Here is a 22,084-nt window from a genome sequence, read left to right as displayed (position 1 = left end):
CGTTCTGTTAGCATCAATCGGGAAGGGCTCGCTAATGGGTCTACACAACGCTGATTTATTTAGAGAGCGTCATATGCTTGAGAGCTGCCTTGGTGAGGAACTGTGCTAAACATAGAGATACACACTCCGTGCCCACTGGGCTCACATAAAAGGGAAAAAAATACGCAATAGGGGTTTACCTCAGTGGGGTGAGGCTTGATATTTTCCAGATGGTGACACCACAAGTGAGTTCAATAGAAATATCTTTAGAAAAAGATGCTCAAATATTAAATAAGCAATGAATAGACACAAAACCACGATCTGCTGCATTTCTTTACATCTGGGCTGGGAGTGTCTCTTGTCCCTAGCTGCAGATGGGGTGGTCTTCTTTGTCAGTGGGAGGCCCCATTATATTTCCCATTAGGAAGATTATTCTGGCAGAGCAAGTTGTAGAACCTGAATGTTATTCATAAATAGATTCAGGGCTTCTCTTGGGGTGAGAATGGAGGAAAGAGAAGAGAGCAGCAAGGAAGATATTTTTCTTGGATTCAGGAGTCCAGTTCTATGCATTGCATGTAAAAGATGAGGCATTTTCTTTTCAATCTTGGTAAAGGTCAGTAAACACAACAGTCAGAAGGCAGAAAATGGAGTGGATCAAAATGATGATCATGAAATAGCTTAGAAACCAGCTGGTCAGGACTTCAGAGAGCCGGTGATAAGGCAGGAGACCATGGAAAGTGTATTAGCCCATTTTCGCACTGCTGATAAAGACATACCCGAGACTGGGAAGAAAACAGTTCCACATGGCTGGGAAGGCCTCAGAATCACGGCAGGAAGTGAAAGACACTTCTTACATGGCAGCGGCAAGAAAAAATGAGGAAGATGCAAAAGCAGAAACCCCTGATAAACCCATCAGATCTTGTGAGACTTATTCACTACCATGAGAACAGTATGGGGAAAACTGCCCCATTGATTCAAATTATCTCTCACTGGGTCCCTCCCACAATATGTGGGAATTATAGGAGTACAATTCAAGATGAGATTTGGGTGGCGACACAGAGCCAAACCATATCAGAAAGGGAACATAGAGTCAGCCCTGGGAGGCAAGGACAGGCAATGTGGCTGCATCCCACCTGGTGCTTATTAAGTCTACATTTAAGGAAATCAAGGAAGTGATCTGCTTTGCCACCTGTGTGTGTGTGGGTAGATGTAGGTGTGTACATGTGTTCACATGTATGTGTGTTGGCAGGTGGAGTTCAGGAGGCCCCAGGAGAGGAGGTGGAAAAAGCCTCAGCCCGTACTTCCCTGGGGCTGTATTATACCCCTCCACTTAAAGAATCACGAGGCCTCTCTTTCAGTTTTTGGCTAAAGTATATAGAATGCTCAAGACAAATAAGTACCATCAAAATACTGTTTTTTGGTTGCAGCACTATCAGTGGACGGTTTTGAAGATGTATACTTGTGCAGTGCTATTAGCTATTTCAGCTTAGGGTTCCCAAAGAGCCGTGCCAATTTACTGTGTTATTCATCATTTTCAGCTCAGCCCCATGATGAAACAGTCAAAAATCCTCCACAGGGTCTTTCTACCATCACAGACTGTTGAATGTTTAGAGACCTACTTAAATGACTCTGCAACCTACTCTCTAGCTTTATTTCCCTAACTTCCCTTAAGATATGAATCACCTGGGGTACCTCATCAACAACAAGTTGCCCAGCTTCAACCATAATCTACTGAAATGGCATTATCTGGAAGACAGGTGTGGTGATCTACATATTTAACAAATACTCCAGGGCATACTTATGGTCAAGGTTCGAAACTGTCTAAGCCCCAGTTTAGTGCTTTCATAGTCCAGTAGTTCAGTTGTTTGTGTGGGATGGAGCTGGGACACGGATGATTTTTCAGAGTTCCTCAGGTGATTCTAAGAAGCAGTCAGCGGACACTGTGGGATACAGCACTTTGCCATGGTTTCACTTGTGGGCTTTGCAGTCAGACTGTGTTTAAATCCGGCTCTGCCGTCACTTGCTACCTGTGCAACTCCAGGCAATTTCTTTAACTTCTCTAAGTCTCAGTTTCCTCAGTTCTAAAATAGGAACCACAATATGACCTGCCTCCTAAGATTATTTTGAGGACTAGCGAGCTAATTGTGTAAAATAGGCTGGCACTTTGCAAACACTTAGTAGATTTTTTGCTGTCACTATTAATATCACACGTGCCTCTGTGTTAAGAACTGGGGTCACGAAGATGAGTAAGATGCAGCTCCTGGGCCCTGAGGGGGTTTGCCATCTCTCAGGAGAGAAAGACCAATGCAAACTCATGGCTAATCCAGGCTGTAGGAGCAATAGGAACAAACTGTTCTGAGCTTAGTAGAGATGGTGAGTTGTCTCCAGTGGGAGAAAGTGGGACTAGGGACATGAAAGGCCGGTGACTTTGAGCTGAAGCTTGAAGAATGGCAGGTGGGCAAACCCCGTAGGGGGAACAAACTGTAAGCAGAGGGAGTTCATGGTGTCACCAAGAGATAGTATTTCAGAGTGGCTGGGTTTAGTGTTTGGGAAATGAGCCTTAAAGGCAGATTGGGATCAAATTCTGAAGACCTATGAAGGCAATATGGAGGGTTTTAGTCATGTGACAATGGGGGCCAACCACCGGAAGGCTGATAACTGAGATAATTGGATCTCTAACTTAGAGCAATAATCCTGACAGTAGCATGCAAGACAAGGATACAGAATAATCCTGACAGTAGCATGCAACACAGGGGTGAAGACTGGACCAGACATTTCATTTATTCATTCATTCATTCATTCATTCAGCAAATACTTCTTAGGCACCTACTAATGACAGACAGTTGATGCTAAGCTACAAGAGTGAACAGGACAAAGTCACTGCCCCATTAGTTAGAAGGTAGTTGCAGAGATTAGGTGAGTGAGGAGGAAGCCTGAGCAGACCAGCAGCTGCAGGACAGGAAAGGAGAGGTGGAACAGGAGAGAGATTGTGCAGGTCCAACCAACAGACATGAGGACAAATATCCAGATAAGGCTAATACCTCAGGCAAAAAGGAAAACTGTGTGGGACAGCAGGCACCAAAGGGGTGTGTATCAGAGAGACCACATGATCCAACCACTCTGCCTTCTCTGACTTCTTTCAATCCCTTAATGTCACCAAGCTCTTTCCTGTGAAAGGGTCTTTGTGAGTGTCATTTCTTCTATTTTAAAATTTGTTCATGATTGGCTCTTTTTCATCCTCGAGAGGCCTTTCTTAACCAACCCATCTAAGTAGGATCCTCATTGACCCCTACCATCACAAATTGTCCTGCTTATGCTTTTCATAGTGTTCATTGCAAGTGTACTCCCTCCCCACCAATATAAGTCCATGCAAGTAAGACATATGCCATTAGCTCATTGCCGTATCCTTGGCACCTTGCACAGTGTCTAGCCATAGCAGGCAGCCAGTAAATATGTATCGAATAAATAAAACTCTATTTCAGGCATCACCTTTCTAAAGCAGAGGAGGAGACTGCCCTGCTGGAATGTGACACTCAAGACGTGGGCCCATGACTTGGCAGTGACATGTTGTGGGCGTTGAACCCTGATCTGGGCAGAACGTACTGATTGGCCCACAAGATTGCAGGTGAAAAAGACACGTGGAAAAAGCTAATAGAAAATGACAAATTGCGAGTTGGGCATTTATAAACCATAAAACATATGGAAAATGTCCTGTATACTCATTTCCTCCATCTTGCCTATTCCTCCATGTATCCCTATGTTGCACCATAGACCTCTGCAGTCTGGGTGACTTGGTGGAGATACTGAAGAGGTGGGGAACTATTTGATAGCCTGTGTTTGCCATTTGGTGTATGGAGTTGTCTTAGTCTGGAATCACTTGGGTTGTAAGTGAGAGAAACCCACCTAGAGAGCTTAATACAATGGATAACAAGCGGTCTCGCAGGCATCCAGGGCCAGAAAACCAGGTGACATCTGGCCAGGTGGTTTTCTGAACTGGGGCTCTTCTCTCATTCTTGCATGCCCCGGATCTCTCTGGCCTTAGCTCTATTCTCCCATTTGTCTGCACAGAGCAGTTTCTCCTGCTTCCCATGGTCTACCCCCAGATGACTTCAACTTGTTTATGGACTGACTCCAACCCTGACTCCATATGACCTTTATTTGGTCCATCACCATCCATCAGCAGGCTGACTCAGTCTCTCTTTCTCCAAACATAAATGCTCTTGGGAGGAAGATTAGCTCAGCTGGTTTATAAATGGGCTCCCCACTGGGGCAGGTGTTTGTTCTTGGTCCAATCATCTCAGGCCAGATCTCTGAGTAAAAGAGGCAGCTGGGGCTGGGGACAAGGAAGTTAAGGGAAGTAGACCAAATAAAACAAAATTCCCTTGAATGTAACTTTTGCACCACCCCACCACTAGTTGTACAGTTTAAAGAGTCTCAATGATGTGAGAGGGAGAGAGTCAAAATAGCATTACCATCATTTAACAACAGTTTCTAATATTACCCAGACCTTAATAAGACCAATGAAGTCTTAGTTAAAAATAGTAACTAAAGTTTAATAAAGCAATATAATATTCTCTATTATTTAAGCAAATCCCATTCAAACCTTCTAGAGCTTCTTTAAGATTATTTATCCTAAAATAGCTTTAAAGTCCCTGAATGACTCAAATGGAAAGAGATCAAGTAGCATTTCATGTGCCTTAAATATGACACAAACTCTTAGTGATTCTTATGTTTAAGCTTTTGAAGTGAAATATATTGCATTTTATATGCATTTGTGCAGTATGCATGTAGATCATACAGTTTTGTAGAGTTAACCAAAACTCTAATGATGAACTGTAGTCCAGAGTTTCTATAAGTCTGCTTCTTAAAAATTGCCTTTGAAAACAATAGCTGAAGTCACCTATTAAATTAAATCATAAAGATACCACAGAGTTCAATTAAGATACAAAGTTTAGGGGTATCATAATTTCTGCTCCCTTAATGATACACCCACAAGAAAAATAAAATATTACTAAGATGGATACTTTGTCTGGAAGACTAGAAGTTAAAGTGTCAGTATAGTTTGCCTGGTCCAAAGTGAAACCTCTGGAGTCTACAGAGTGGTGCTTGTCCCGGTTCTCATGCACTTCCATGAGTATGAACTGTGATGGAATGTCCTGAACAGCAAATGGCAGTCTCATCACTAATCAAGTCCTGGAATCTCACCATCAATTGCCATTCCACCATCTTGAAACAGATCCTACTAGTAACCAATGCTCCTGGAAGAAGGAAGTAAATTAAGCAGAGAGAACAGCATGGCTGGATTTACACAGGAGGTTTGAATCTCAGTTTTGCTGATTGCTGGTTGTATTCTCAAATAAACCACTTAACCCTAGTTTTCTTATTTGTAAAATGGGATAACCATATCCACCCCATAGGTTTGTGGTGATTGAAAGGAATTTTATATATGAAAAAGCACCTGTACGTAGTAGGCACTCAACAAATGGTAGTTATTACTATTCTGAAAAGAAAAAAAACAAAAGTAGGTCCTTTAAGGTTCCAACCCTATTTACATTAAAACCCTTTGGGTTATAGTTTCTGTGTGGTTCCCAGGTGACTATATGTCTGTGCCAAGCTTCTTCTAATCCCAATCCACGTCCTGTAAGCATAGCACCCTCCCTCTTGCCTCCAAGTCCTCACTTATACCATGTGAGCCACTTGATCCAAATGCCTCTCTACCTGCCCACCCACCTATCATCTCCTGAGACTCAGCTCAAGCGACACATGCAGTGGTGCACTAGGAAACCAACTCCCCAGAATGAGCCCAGATTTGCAGAGTTTGCTAATTGCCATGATGTCAATATTCCCACCATAGCTGACTTTGAGCTACCAAAGATTTAACAACTGGCTAACAAAATTCCTGGTTATTCTCCCCAAGTGTGAGAAGTCACTTAATGACTTCCTTCTAACAAGTACAGTGTGGAAACACAGGGAATAAAAAGTAAATTTACAGTGAGGAAATCTAACAGATACTACCTCAGCCAGGTGATCAAGATTAACGTCAACGGTGGTAAGTCATGTTGGTAGTGTGTACACTGACATGATGAGATGACAATGGCACTTTACCTCTGGGGTCTTCCTCCCCAAAAATATATAACCCTAGTCTAACTGTATTAGTCTGTTTTCACACTGCTATAAAGAACTGCCTGAGACTGGGTAATTTATAAAGGAAAGAAATTTAATTGATTCACAGTTCAGCATGGCTGGTGAAGCCTCAGGAAACGCAATCATCGGCAGAAGGCAAAGGAAAAGCAAGGCACCTTCTTCACAAGGCACAGGAATAAGTGCTGAGTAAATGAGGAAGAGCCCCTTATAAAACCATCAAATCACCAGACACAATGGCTCACGCCTATAATCCCAGCACTTTGGGAGGCCAAGGCGGGTGGATCACCTGAGGTCAGGAATTTGAGACCAGCCTGGCCAACCTGGTGAAACTCCATCTCTACTAAAAATACAAAATTTAGCTGTGGCGGGTGCCTGTAATCCCAGCTACTCAGGAGGCTGAGGCAGGAAAATCACTTGAACCCGGGAGGCGGAGGTTACAGTGAGCCAAGACAGCACCATTGCACTCCAGCCTGGGTGACAGAGCGAGACTCTGTCTCAACAACAACAGCAACAACAACAACAAAACTGTCGGATCTTGTGAGAACTTACTATCATGAGAAGAGCATGGGGGAACCGCCCCCACGATCCAATTACTTCCTACTGGATCCCTCCCACAACATGTGGGGATTATGGGGATTATAATTAAAGATGAGATTTTGGGTGGTCACAAGCGTGCGGGAAACGTCTGTGAGCAAATCGCGGACCACCGTGGCCGCCAGCTGGCCTGACGCCCGGCCTCTTGCACTCCTAGGGGCGGAGAAGGTTGCAGGCTCCTCGCCCTCTGTGTCCTTCTTTCACGAACTTCTGGATTTTCCAGCTCTTCCAAAGTTCCTTCTTGCGCAGGGCCCAAAGGCCGGAAAACCGTCCACGATGAACAGCGTGACTCTGAATCTGCGGGAGGTGGTAAAGGCCATGACCAAGAGTCGCGGTTTTGACAGAATTTTGGGAAAGGTTACTCTTGTCTCTGCTGCTCCTGGGAAAGTGATTTGTGAAATGAAAGTAGAAGAAGAGCATACCAATACAATAGGCACTCTCCATGGTGGTTTGACAGCCACATTAGTAGATAACATATCAACAATGGCTCTGCTATGCACGGAAAGGGGAGCACCCGGAGTCAGTGTCGATATGAACATAACGTACATGTCACCTGCAAAATTAGGAGAAGATATTGTGATTACAGCACATGTTCTGAAGCAAGGAAAAACACTTGCATTTGCCTCTGTGGATCTGACCAACAAGGTCACAGGAAAATTAATAGCACAAGGAAGACACACAAAACACCTGGGAAACTGAGAGAACAGCAGAATGACCTAAAGAAACCCAACAATGGGTATCAAGTATAGATTTGGCTCAAACAGTTGTCATTTTTGAAATAAACTAGCAAAACCAGAAAAAAAAAAAAAAGATGAGATTTTGGTGGGGACACAACCAAACATATCACTAAGCATGAAAAAACATACAAATCTCAATTGAGGGGAATTCTACAAAATACTTACCAATATGCCTGAAAACTGTCAAAGTCATAAAAAACAAGTTAAGTCTGAGAAACAGTCACGGCCAAGAGGAGCCGAAGGAGAAATGACAACTAAATGTAATGTGCTACCCTGGATGGAGTCCTGGAACAGAAAAAAGACACTAGGTAAAAACTAGGAAATAAAGTATACTTAAAAAAATTTACTATGGACTTTAGTTAATAATAATGTTAATAATAATGTATCATGTGGGTTTATTCATTGTAGCAAATATATCACACTAATGTGAGTTATTCATCATAGGGGAAACTGGATGCAAAGCATATGGGAACTACAGCCATTTTTCTGTAAATCTAAAACTGTTCTAAAATTTAAAATGTATGTTAAAAATATTCTGAATATGGCAGGGCTTAGTGGCTCACTCCTGTAATCCCAGCACTTTGGGAGGCTGAAGCAGGTGGATCACAAGGTCAGATGTTCAAGAACAATCTGGCCAACATAGTGAAACCCATCTCTACTAAAAACAAAAAAAATTAGCCGGGTGTGGTGGTGTGCGCCTATGGTCCCAGCTACTTGGGAGGCTGAGGCAGGAGAATGGCGTGAACCTGTGAGGTGGAGCTTGCAGTGAGTCGAGATCACGCCACTGCACTCCAGCCCGGGCGACAGTGTGAGACTCTGTCTCAAAAGAAAAGAAAATATATGTATATATACCTGTCCATCTCTCTGGGGTGCACGGCCCTGGGGAGCATAGTGCAAGCTTTCCTCACCCGTGCATCCCCAAAGCTCCTTACAACGAGGGTGCAGAGTAAATGCCATAGTGTTGAACCCGTGGTCTGAACTAAAATATACTGGGGAGTAATTCGCCAAGAACATTCAGCTTAACTCTCTTTTCTCCTCTTCCCATCTGGTTTCTGGTCAAGTACAGGAGATTCCAGCATAGGAACTTAGAGCACGGCTTCTAGCTGGAATGCCTAGTGCCTGGTGAAAGTCCTGCCTTGTTGCTTTTCCAGCTCTGCGGTCCTGTGCAAGTTGTATAATTTCCCTGGGCCTCAGTCGCTTTGTCTGTAAAATGGGAGTGATCATGCTATCTTCATCATAGGTTTATGGGAAGACTAAATGAATGAATCCGTGTAAAGTTATTGGTATAGCGTCTGGCCTACGGCACAGCCTCTAGGGGAGTTGGCTCTTATTATCCCATCCATTGTTCTTCACTTGAGCCTCAAGGGTTTCTCAAGTGAAGCACTGCATTGAGCTCTTGGCTCAGCTTCAGGGCACCTTAGATCTTCCTTAGTCACCCTCTGGTATCCTGAATCCTCCTATTAAATTGATGTATACATTCTGGCCATTCTTTTTTACACACCTTTGAACCTGCAAACCGCCAACTTCTCTTTTATTTTAGCTTGAAATCACCACTAGGCATGAATTGGTGAGAACTGTCACACAAACATGCCTCCGTTTACTCAGGAATTCAAATATTTAGATTCTAAAAGGAAGTGCAACTTTTTCTTTGCGCTCTCTCTCTTTAGCCACCTGGGAGGAGCTGGAGGACGAAGCACTTCACAGAAGAATGGAGTCCCAAAGAAACAGCTTCAGGAACTGAGGAGAGCCAGAAATTTAATATATTTAGGGCTCCCTTGTGAAAACACAAAAACAAAAATAAAAATGCCTCCCGCTGCCTCGACATCTCTATTCCACTGATGCCCCGACCATTCTTTTGAAAAACAAATGGAAAAAGTGAAGTGAAGTGTTGATGACAGTCACTGGGGAGTTAGAGGAAGGCCCTGTTGTGGAAGAGGCCTGCTGTTTCACAAAAGACGAGTTTTGTCTTGACTGATATGCCCTTAAAAACAAAACCACAAGTAAACTCTGGTGGGGGGGGGGTGTGTGTGCACACGTGTGTGTGTGCGCGCACATGTGCACGCTCATACATGCTAATGGATGAACAGGAGGTGGGGCTCTGCATTGTCTGGATTTGATTTGCAGGATTATGAATTGTCTTGAATATTTTGGGAAAAGTTTGAGGATTTGGTGGATATTTGAGAATTAGAAGTTTTATTTGAGGAGCATTTAAGTACTGAGTTGGTTATCTGGTAAACATTTAGACTCTGTCCTTAGCTACTTTCATGAGACTCCTTTCTTTCCAGAAAGTTTGAAGTTCTTTAAAAGAAACATTTGTTCCTGAGATTCAAGGGTGGTGATGAGTGTAGTCTTAACTGTAAAGGAAAGAAAAAAGTGAAAAATCTCAAACATTGCTTGAAATTTTTACACTAGATAGTCATACATTCCACTCTGAAAATATAAGATTCTGTATCTTGTATACATATTTAAAACATCATACTAATTTCTGGACTACATGCAACAATGTTTTTTCTTGTAAAAAATCTTTTAAAACTAATTTAATAGATATGATTGGTGTCTCATTTTAATCTTCTTTGATTACTAAGGAGGCTACACATTTTTCTATGTGTATATTTCCTTTCCTATAAATTGTTTAGTCATGTTGTTTTCACATACATATTTTGGAATTTAGGAGTTCTTCCTTAGCAACTTGTAAGTCCTGTTTTTTTAATTACAGAATATTTCAGACATATGGAAAAGTAACAGATATATTTAAAGCTCCCTTTGTAACCTTCCCAGATACCATTTCCCACCCTCTCCTCCAGAAATAATTTACCACTTACAGTTGCTTTACATCTTTCCCTTCCACATTTTAATATTTTTAGTCCTTGGTCATCTCTCTTTATATTTCTCTCTCTCTTTTTCTCACACACACATTCGTTAGTTTTTAAACTTTATATGACTGATAATATACTAAAGTTAGCATCCTGCAACTTACTTTTTAAAAACTCATTTTGACAAATTATACGATCAATTTTATTCATTTCAGTGGCTAAACTAAATTCCACTGTATGAATATAACATAAATTAGTTTTCCACTCTGAGAGAATCCATTATGTAATTACATATATTCACTTCATTTCTCATTGGTGTGTGTGTATATGTGCACACATACTATAAATATGTTTCTCTATGTCTTCTTATTTTATTTTTGTACAGAAGTGTAAAGTTTTTTATAGAGTTAAATCTGTTAATTCTGTCCCTGTGATTTCTTCTGTTGCTTCAAAGCATATAATGTGTTCACTCCTCCAAAAAGCTAACAAGTATTCATTCACATTTTCTTGTACTTTTTCTGAGATGCAAGAGTGGTGATGAGTGTAGGCACTTTGGGAGGCCGGGGTGGGCGGATCACTATGTCAGGAGTTCAAGACCAGCCTGACCAACATAGTGAAACCCCATTTCTACTAAAGATACAAAAATTAGCTGGGCATGGAGGCGCATGACTGTAATCCCAGCTACTCAGGAGGCTGAGGCAGGAGAATCACTTGAACCCAGGAGGTGGAGGTTGCGGTGAGGTGAGATCACACCATCGCACTCCAGCCTGGACAACAGAGCAAGACTCCATCTCAAAATAAAAACAGAAAAGAAAACGACAAATGAAAAATCTCAAACATCGCTCAAAATTTTTACACTAGTCATACATTCCACTCCAAAAATGTCAGATTCTCTATGTCATACACATATTTTAGAACATTATAGCAATTTCTGGACTATATGGGACAATGCTTTTTCTTATAACTTTTTTTATTGACTTAATAGATGTGATTGAGATTTTTCTTTCTAAAGAATTAAACTTTTAATTTAATTATTTAGCTACACTTAAAATTGTGGGGTGGATAGAAACACACACATAAATCCTCTTCCTCCATATGCTATCCCAACAGGGTTTATTTAATTATATATTCCTTGGTTATAATTTCTTTATCACGAATTACATTTTGCATTGTTATATGTGATAAATTTATTTTTGGGCTTTCTGTTCTATTTCATTGATATCTATGTTACTTCAGTATTTGGATCCTGTTTTAATTATTGTTGTTTTAGAAAACATTTTCAGAGCTGATAGTCCCCGTAGTTTCTCTTTTTCAAAATTTTATTTGATATTCATACTTGCTTGTATTTCTTATCAGTTTTATTAAAGTTTTATAGTGTTTCAGGGAAAATTGTGTTGAATTTTTCAATTGGGATTGTGTTAAAACTATGTTAATTGGGGGAGTGTTTACATTTAACTCTGCTTACTCTTCACTCCAAAACAGCTTCCAGTTGTCTTTGTCTTTTCTTTATATACAGTCATCTACCAAAAATGATGTTTTGACTGATTTGAAATATTTATTCATTTCATTTTGATTTCTTATCTTGTATTACCCCAAATTTCCAAAATAATATTAATGTTATTGAGGCCAACATTGTTCTGGATTTTTCAAATGAATGTGACAAATGTATAAATGTATCTTTGTATAATTTTGGATACTGGCTTATGGAAGTATCTTTTTTTTTTTTTAAATGGAATCTTGCTCTGTCACCCAGGCTGGAGTACAGTGGCATGATCTCGGCTCATCTGCAACCTCTGCCTCCTGGGTTCAAGCGATTCCCCTGCCTCAGCCTCCTGAGTAGCTGGGATTACAGGCATATGTCATCACACCTGGCTAATTTTTGTATTTTTAGTAGAAACGGGGTTTCACCATGTTGACCAGGCTGGTCTCAAACTCCTGACCTCAGGTGACCTGCCTGCCTCGGCCTCCCAAAGTGCTGGGATTACAGGCATGAGGCACTGCGCCCAGCCGGAAGTATCCTTCTTTTCTGTCATCCTGTAATGTTTTTATTTGAGCATCTATGAAAATGATCATATTCTCTCTTAGTGACTCTTATTAATACACATTTATGTCACTGTATTTAATACATTTCTCTAAATTTTAAGACCCCTGAATTTTTAGATCAATATATTTTATGTAATTGTTCTTTGTACTCAATATATAATGCTCTATTCTGTTTCTCTGATTTTTGCATTTTTGAAACGCCTGTAGTTCTTGTTTATTTATATTGATTGGGTTTGGTATCAGAATTGTGTTTGCTTTATACAATAATCTGTGTAGCTTTGCAGGTGTGTGGAGGGACATCAGTCAGTGTGACAGCTGCAGCTTCCTTCTGCCAATCTTACCGGTCTTAAGATTGACTAACTCTACCTGTCTTACTGGTGAGTTTGGGATAGAACAGGCCCTGCCTCCTTGCCTCCTCCTGGGAGCCAGCCTGCCCACAGAGAACATGCTTTCTGAGCTATAACGCTCACCATATTTCACAGGGGCAGCCTCCATGTGGAGAGCACATGTTGATTCAGTGCTGCCTGAGCAGAGGGTGTGGGTAATTCAAACTCTAGGGTTTGGTGTTGAAAGATCTATGGTTGTCACTCATTTAAGCCACATCCTCAAATCCAGTATTTATTACTGATAAAGCTGTTCTTTTTATTTCCATCTGTCTAATTTCCTTGCCTCTCTCTTAATTAACTCTGACTTTCAGTGGGGGAAAAGGGATGTTACATGTTAGTTGCTCAAACTCCAATAGTCTAACATGTTTAAAAGGATTTCCAGAAAGAGAAAATAAAATGGATGAAGGAAAAACAATATTCTAAAGATAATGTGGCAAAGGTTGCACAACTCTGTGAATGTACTAAAACTTTAAATGGTTGAATACTTTAAATGGTTGAATTTTATGGTATGTAAAATACATCTCAATAAAGAGATTTTTAAAAATAGCTAGAAACTTTTCAAAAGTAATGCAAATTACTGATTTTTTCAGAAATTACAATATAAATCAAAATGAAGTCATCCCTAGGTATATCATAGTGAAAGAGAAAAACTCTTTAGATATAGAAAAGATCTTAAAAGCTACCAGAAAGAAAGACAGATAATCTGTTTTTTTAATAGTTTAGCAGACTTCTCAGCAGCAAAATAGAAGCTAAAAGACAATGGAATCATATATGCAAAGTGCTGACAACCAGAGCCCTACCACCAGCTAAACCATCAGGTCAAAAGTCAGGGTGCAATAAACATCTTCTCAAAGTTGGAGATAATTTATCATTATTGCACCTTCACTGAATAAATCAAAAGAAAGCAGAAAGAAGGAAATAAGACAAGAGGAGAAATAGATGGAAGAAATAGAAAGTCAAAAGGAATCATCAATGCTAAGAATAGGTTTTTTGAAAAAAAAAAAAAACGAGTTTTAAGACTTCTTTTAAGATTAACCTAAGAAGAAGAAAATGTGCAAATACAGAAAAATTGTGAATTAAAAGGGGGTATACGTAAAGGTAAAGAAAATATTTTTAAATTGTATGATGTTTAACAAGTTTATGCCACTAAATTTGAAAGCTACAAGGAAAGGATCATTAACTCTCAAAAAATATAAATTTTCCAAGCTATAGGTGAAATTAAATACTTGAATAGCTTATTAACTATTAAAAAACAATATCATTGGTTTAAAAACTTTCAATCATTCCAGGAACCGGTAACCCAACTATTACACAAACTGTTCCAAAGAGAAGAGAAAATGTCCAGTTATTTTCTCTATAGACTCTTGTGCTCACTTCACTTCTTGGCTATTTAGCTCTCTCCTCACTATCACTCTTTCCAGTATTACTCCTCTCTTAATTCTCGGTGATTCCAACATACACTCAGCGACCCTTCCAGTAGCCGAAATCCTCAGTGCCTTAAGCTCCTCTCCTCCAATGACATCGTCTTCCACCCCACCTCAGTCACTCACTTCCATAACTGGCACCCTCCACAACCTCAATTTCATGTATCTGCTCACTGACCACCACCTCCTCTTATCTTTCCAGCTCATTATTTCAGCACTCTGAATTTGATAAGCCCTTTGACCTACCATTCCCTTCCATTCCCCTCCTCCTACCACCTTTTCAGCACCCATCATGCCCTGATGTTCTACCTTCCCACTGTTCCCAGCTGAATGTCCTCAGTACTCTTGCCCCTCTTTCCTTTAGTTATACTTACTCAGCCAAACTATGATTTAATTCAACTTTCCATCTACCCTGAGCCTGCAGAAGAAAAACATGCCATCAGTCTAACGGGCTCATCTTAAATTCAGATTCATAAACCTCAAGTGAGCCCTTAATGCTCTAACGGGCTCATTTTAAATTCAGGATCACAAACCTCAAGTGAGCCCTAATGCTCCCTGGCAGACGTACTGTATTTCCTAATCCGTTTATCTCCTACTGTCCTACTTTTTATTTATTCTTACATTTTTGATACCTCTCCCCACATTCTCACTCATGGAAAACTTTGCTTCCCATCACACTGAGGAAACTGGAGCAATCAGAAGAGAATTTCATAAATTCCTACCACAACCTCTGCCCTCCTCCTAGCCGATGGGCCTCCACGTTGTCTTCTTAGTAGCTACTCCAAGTGAATGAGCCACTCATGCTCCCAACTGAAGTCAATCTCCCCACTTGGGTGGAACTAGATATTATTTCCTCTTACTTATGTGGAACTAGATATTATTTCCTTTTACTTATCTCAGGGCTAGTAAAGGACAGCTCTACAGCAATTTCTCTCTCTCTGTCCCTCTGTCTCTCTCTCTCCCTCTCCCTCTATCTATCTGTCTGTCTCTCTCTGGTATCATTGACTTTCCCATTCTACTGGATGGGAAATTTCCAAATTTCCATTAGCACATAAACATATGGTTGCTTCTCCCATCTTAAAAGAAACTTTCTCTTGTCCCCATGTCTCCAACCAGCTGTACCCTATTTCTCTGCTCACCTTTGTGGCAAAATTCCTTCAAAGTGTGGTCTGCACTCACTTCAATCCTTTCCTCCCACTCTCTGTGAAATAAAGATTCCCATCAGGTGTTCATTCTACAACACCCCGCTGAAGCCCCCCCTTTTTCAAGTCTTCCACATTGCTAATTTCATGAACTTGTACCTGCTCTCTTAGCAGTATTTAAACATAGTCAACTATTCCCTCATCCTTGATACCCTTTCTTCACATGGCTGCCAGGACGCTGCACTCTCCTGGTTTCCTATTACCTCACTATGCAGTCCTCAGTCTCCTTAGCTTGTTCGTCATCTCCTCCCTGACTTCTCAACATTGGAGTGCCACCAGCACTCAGCTCTTCTCTATCCATACTCATTCTTTTGTTGTTATCATTTAGTCACATGGCTTAACCTCCTACCAATATGCAACGATTATCAAATTTCTTTCTTTCTTTCTTTTTTTTCTTTTAGACAGGATCTCATTCTGTCAACAGGCTAGAGTGCAGAGCAGCAATCTTGGCTCACTGCAGCATCAACATCCTGGGTTCAAGTGATCATCCCACCTCAGTCTCCCAAGTAGCTGGAATCACAGGTGCGTGCCATCACATCCAGCTAATTTTTGTATTTTTCGTAGAGACAGGGTTTCACCACGTTGCCCAGGCTGGTCTCGAACTCCGGAGCTTAAGCGATCTACCCACCTCGGTCTCCCAAAGTGCTGGGATTGCAGGTATGAACCACCGTGCCTGGCCCAATTGCCAAATTTCTATTTCCAGCCCATACCTCTCCCCTGTGCCCCATACTCATGTATCCAACTGCCTGATAGACATCTCCACTTAGTCAATTGCAACTTGAAACTTAACCTGTCCAAAACTGAATTTCTAATCTTTCCCCACATATACCACCCTAGTTCTCCCTGGCCCAATTATCACAGTATATTTCTAGTAGCTCAACTCCAAAGCCTTATAGTCTAAAACTTTCTTTCTCCTATACTCCACATTCAATCCATCAGCAAATTCTGTTGAAGTCACCTTCAAGGTATGTCTAAAATCTGATCACTTATCCTCACCCTTATGCCACTTATCAGCCTAATTGAAAACAAACTACTTAATGAAGATGCCCTTGTAGTATAATTTATTTCTCTGGTCTTGTAAACCAGGAATAGAGGATCTCCCTCCCCAGGACAGCCGCAGGGAAAAAGCATCCCACTTCACTTCTACTGCTAGCACCCAGGACTAAGCTTCTATCTCTTGCTGGAGTCCTGCAGTAGCCTTCCTGGCTGGTCTCCATTCTTACCCTTCTGCAGTCAGAAGTCCTTTAAAAAGCTAGTCGAGTCATGATTTTCCTCTACTGAAACCTTCACAGGTCCATGAGGCAGAAGGTGTATACTACCCACATGCTCTCTCCGAAGCACCTCCTCCATTTCACCTCTGACCTCATCTGTCACCTCCTCCATCACTTCGCTCCAGCCTTGCCAGCCTACCAACTGTGTCTTAGATAGCCAGAGTCTTTGCTGTGGCTGCAGTTCTGCCTGGAGTTCTCTGCTCCAGACAGCTGCCTGGGTAATGCCCTCAATCAAGATTTTTACCTAAATGTCATGTTCTCAAATAGGCCTTTTCTATGAAAAAAATCTCAAGTAACCCCAGCACCACCACGGCCATGCTCCTAGTCACCAAACCCAACCTTCATTTATTCACACACTATGCAATTCACCCATTTAAAGTATACAATCCAATGGTATTTAGTATATTCACAGAGTTGTGCAAACATCACCACAATCAATTTTAGAACATGTTTGTCACCCCTAAAAGAAACCACATTGTTATCGATCCCCATTTCCCCAAATTTCTCTTCTCAGGCCCTAGGCAAACACCAACCTATTTTTCATGTCTATGGATTTGCCTTTTCCGTACATTTGATCTAAATGAAGTCATACACTACACGGCCCTTTGTGACTGGTTTCTTTCACTTAACATTATGTTTTCCAAGTTCATCAACGTAGCATGTATCTACATGTATCAGCAGTATGAATACATGTAGAATGAAGCAGGAATCACTACTTTATTTCTTATGACTGAATGACATTTCATTGTATGGATTTGCTACATTTTTTTTTCTCCATTCACCAATAGAAATTTGGCTAAAAACCATTGGATTGTATACTTTAAATGGGTGAATTGAAATGGAAACATTTGGGTGTTTCCACTTTCTGACTATCATGAATAATACTACTATAAACATTTGTGTACAAGCTTTTTTGTGGACAGATGTTTTTATTTTTCTTGAATATATAGCTGGAGTAGAATTGCTAGGTCATATGGTTAACTCTATGTTTACCCTTTTTAGGAACTACCATACTGTTTTCCAAAGTGGCTATACCATTTTACATTTCCACCTGCAGTGTATGAAGATTCCAATCCCTTCATATCCCCACCAACACTTGTTATCGATCTTTTTGATGCCTGGTTTATTTTTACAATAGCACTTATTGCTTTCTAACATGCTATAATATGTATTTATTTCCTATGTTTTAAAATATTGTGTCTCTCTCTACTGCAATGTAAACTCAAGGAAGGCAGAAATTTTTGCCTTTTTAAATCTGTTTTATTCACTCTTGAAAGTGCCTAGAACACAGGAAGCAGTAAATAAATATTTCTAGATTGATAAGCCCAGTTACTCAGATGGCCGAGCTCAGTGATGTCTTGAGCTCAGGATTTTGAGGCCTCGCTACTACTGCCAGCTTGGGTGACAGAGCAAGATCTAGTATCAAAAAAAAAAATTGTGGATTGAAATGGAATGAGTTTAGCATAACTGATACCAAAACCAGACAACAGAATGAGAAAAGGAAGTATAAGTGAGTTCTGTTTATTAACCTCAAAAGTATATTTATATTTTTTAAGTTTTGTTTTTATTCACAAATTTTATATATATAGATATATTTATATATAATAGGGTAAAATGTGATGTTTCTATGCACGTATACACTGTGGAATAATCAAATCAAGCTAATTAACATACCCATTACTACAGATATTTATCATTTATTCATGTTGAGAACACTTAAAATCCTCTCTTTTTGAAATTTTGAAGTATATATAACTATTAGCTATATTTGCCATACTAGGCAGTAGATTTCCGGAACTTATGCCTCCTATCTCACTGCAACTTTGTACCTTTAACCAATGTTACCCCTTTCCCCATCTTCCTCTCTGCTCTGCTCCCAGCCTCTGGGAACTATCATTCTACTCTGTACTTCCATGAATTTGATTTTTTAGATTCCACTTATAAGTGAGATTATATTATTTGTCACTCTGTGTCTGGCTTATTTCACTTAGCATAATGTCTTCTAGGTTTATCCATGTTGTTGAAAATTACAGAATTTCCTGTTTTTTAGAAGTTGAATAGTATTCCATTGTGTATATATACCACTTTTTAAACCCATTTGTCCATTGACAGGCACTTCAATTGTTTCTATAGTTTTGTTTGTTTGCTTAAGAAGGGTCTGGTTCTGTCATCCAGGCTGCAGTGCAGTGGTGTGATCTCGGCTCACTGCCACCTTTGCCTCCTGGCCTCAAGGGTTCTTCCCACCTCAGCCTCCTGAGTAGCTGGGACTACAGGTATGCGCCACCATGCCCGGTTAATTTTTGTGTTTTTTTTGTAGAGACGAGGTTTCATCATGTTGCCCAAGGAACCTGCCTGCCTCTGCCTCCCAAAGTGCTGGGATTACAGGTATGAGCCACTGTGCCCAGCCATTCCTGTATCTTGACTATTGTGAATAATGTTGCAATGAACATGTGCAGACATGTTTTCAACATACTGATTTAATTCCTTTGTATATATACCCAGAGCTGGGATTGCTGGATGGTATAGTAATCCTGTTTTTTATTTTTTGAGGAACCTCCATACTGTTTTCCAAAGTGGCTGTACTAATTTACAATACCACCAATGCTGTACGGGTTCCATATTTCTCCACACCCTCACCAAGACTTGTTATCATTGATCTTTTTCATAATAGCCAATCTAACAGGTGTGAGGTGATATCTCATGGTGGTTTTCATTTGCATTTTTCTGATTATTGGAGACGTTGAGCATTTTAAATATATATCTGTTGGCCATTTGTATGTCTTCTTTTGAGAAATGTCTATTTAGGTCCTCTGCCCATTTTTTGATAGGGTGATTTGTTTTCTTGTTATGGGTAGTTTGAGTTCCTTATACATTTTGGATATTAGCCCCTTATCTGATGTATGATTTGCAAATATTTTCTCCCAATCTGTGGGTTGTCTCTTCATTCTGTTGTTTCCCTTGCTGTGCAGTTTTCTAGCTTGATGCAATCCCATTTGTCTATTTTTGCTTCCATTGGCTATGAGACTCAAAAATTTAAGTAAAATATTACCAATGAAATAGATTAAGATCACAAAAACCATGTGTATCTTGGAGCGATAATACAAGCTTAAAAAGACAAAGCTACATATTAGACGTTACTGGGAGACACCAGGCCAAGGATTCCATGGCAATGTAAAACAAAAAGTCATAACTGAACTTTGCTTCCCGCAGGGCCCATCATAGCTCATTAACTATGAAAGAAGCAGAAAATAAATCAAGGAACCACTTTATCCTTCAGGAAGCCAGAAAACAAAATAGGGTACCAACTTGGCACCAAATTTTGTTATAACTTCAGCAGGTTCACAGGGCAGACATGCTGGGCCTTAGAGTGGCAGGAGTGGGAAGGAAAAGGTAAACAGAAAGTGGGGTGAGAAACTCCTAGCCTAGAAGGTTGGGGCAGTGCAGGATTCTAGTAACCCTGGGCAGCAGGTGGTGTGCCCTGGGGTCCAATCCTGTACAGAGTGTGGGTATTGAGTTAGGCAGTCAGCTCTCCTAATAACCAATCTATTCCTAGCGGGGACCCAACCACCGGCCAAGGTAAAAAGAATAGGATAGGCCAGGTGCGGTGGCTCACACCTGTAATCCCAGCACTTTGGGAGGCCGAGGTGGACAGATCATGAGGTCAAGAGATTGAGACCATCCTGGCCAACATGGTGAACCCCATCTCTACTAAAAATACAAAAATTAGCCACATGTGGTGGCGCATGCCTGTAATCCCAGCTACTCGGGAGGCTGAGACAAGAGAATCGCTTGAACCCAAGAGGCGGAGGTTGCGGTGAGCCAAGATAGTGCCACTGCACTCCAGCCTGGCGACAGAGTGAGATTCTATCCCAGAAAAAAGAACAGGATACTGTTCTACCTCTGTGCCACTCCCAGGGATTAACAGGAATCAGGCAAAGTGTCAGACCAGCCAAATGAGGGTAGGGGGCAGAGTTCCAATCCCAGGGATGGGGAGAGGTGAAGAGGGGATGAAGGTCTGGATAGCCAAGAAGTCTAGCTGTGGAAATTGACCAGTTTAATGTGGTATATGTGATCCATATTGGGCTGGGGTGGGGAGGGGAAGATGACAGGCACAATACTGTTACCAGTTTCACATATTTGGCTCTTAAAGTACCTTGTTTTATTTCAAGGGGAGGTGTTTACCTAGCCCCTGTAAGACTTTGTAAACCCTTGTCCAAATTTTGCATTTCCCACTGCACCCGAGCAGGGCCCAGCACAGTACCCAATAATCCTTTGCAGTTTATAATTGGACCCAGTTCCCTGAATAAAGACTTTCCACAGTGCAGAATCTACATCCCCACGGTCCTCCCAACTCTTTCTGTCATTCAGCGGGGATGGGAGTGGGGGGCAGATCGCCCCCAGGGCAGAACCGTGAGATTCATGGGACATCTGAACTCTGCCCACAACACTTTTTAACCCGATGGTTACCCCTTTGACTCCGATGACCTTTCGGGGGTGAGGGAGGCAGGAAAACCACCCTTCCTTTCTCCTCGTTATCCCACCCTGTCACCTCCGTTTTCTACAAAACACATGTACGTTTGAAAAAAACGTCTTTCATCTAGGACATGTTTTCTTTACCAGAGCAAGTGTGTGTGAAGGGGCGGGGAGGGGCGGGGAAGGGAAGGGGTACCAAAGTGCCCAGCAGCAGGAGCACCTACAAAAACAATCCTCCCCGGGCGAGGCACCGAGGGAAAATCGTACCAAGGAAGGTGACTCGCCACTCCCGGAGGCTGGGCCGCTCGCCGTGGGCAGTCCTGGGCCGTGATGGGGGCGGAGGGATGAAGGGAAAAAGATGGAGGTGGGGGAAGGGCAGGAGGAGGGGGAGGGGTGGTCCGGAGCAATTCAATGGCGCTTTGATTTAACAACTCCAAGCCCTTTGAAAACATTTTGCCAAGAAAAGCTTGCCATCAACACGTATAATCTCTTATCAGAGGCCCCTGAAAGCCCGGGCCCCGGGGTTAATTCCCCCATCGCAATGAGTTTGAATCAGCTCTAAACCCGCAGTGACATGAAAGCGCCCGAGCCTCGGGCCGCACAGAGCCCACTGAGATCCGCCGACCGGGGAGGATTACGGGGCCTGTTCCGCGGCGGGCTCGCCGGCGGGACGGGCAGGCTCAAAAGAAAAAGAATAATTAGGGATAATTGCTTGTGTCCAAACACAAGCATTAAGGCCCCCTGTTCCCCTTTGGGACTTTGTGAGCCAGAATGAAAGAGACACCCCCTGTTTTGACAGCTGGACCAGCGGCCTGGATCGGTGACCGAGGGAGGAAGCGCTCCCGGCTGCTGGGAACGCGGCCGAGCCGGGCCCCGGGTGGGCAGTGGACCGGCCCCGCCCAGCGCGGGCGGGGTCCACGCGTGGGTCCCCGCTTCGGCGACAGCCCTCCCTGAGCTCGGGAGAGTGCGGGTGGCGTCCCCGCCTCGCGCCCGCGGCCTGCGGAAGCCCGTGGAAGCC

At 41.8% G+C, this 22,084-nt stretch overlaps 1 pseudogene across 1 annotated transcript; it reads left to right on the top strand.

The window, feature by feature from the left end:
- Positions 1 to 6,756: 6,756 nt before the first annotated feature.
- LOC101024794 lies at positions 6,757 to 7,527 on the top strand (annotated as a pseudogene). Its single transcript, XR_648099.2, has one exon. The product of XR_648099.2 is annotated as an acyl-coenzyme A thioesterase 13 pseudogene (transcript).
- The last annotated feature ends 14,557 nt before the right edge of the window (positions 7,528 to 22,084 follow it).

This window comes from Papio anubis, chromosome 5, assembly GCF_008728515.1.
Source record: "Papio anubis isolate 15944 chromosome 5, Panubis1.0, whole genome shotgun sequence".
Taxonomy (NCBI): Eukaryota; Metazoa; Chordata; class Mammalia; order Primates; family Cercopithecidae; genus Papio; species Papio anubis.
The sequence above is the reverse complement of the archived record's forward strand: the minus strand, read 5'-3'. Positions and strand labels throughout refer to the sequence as shown.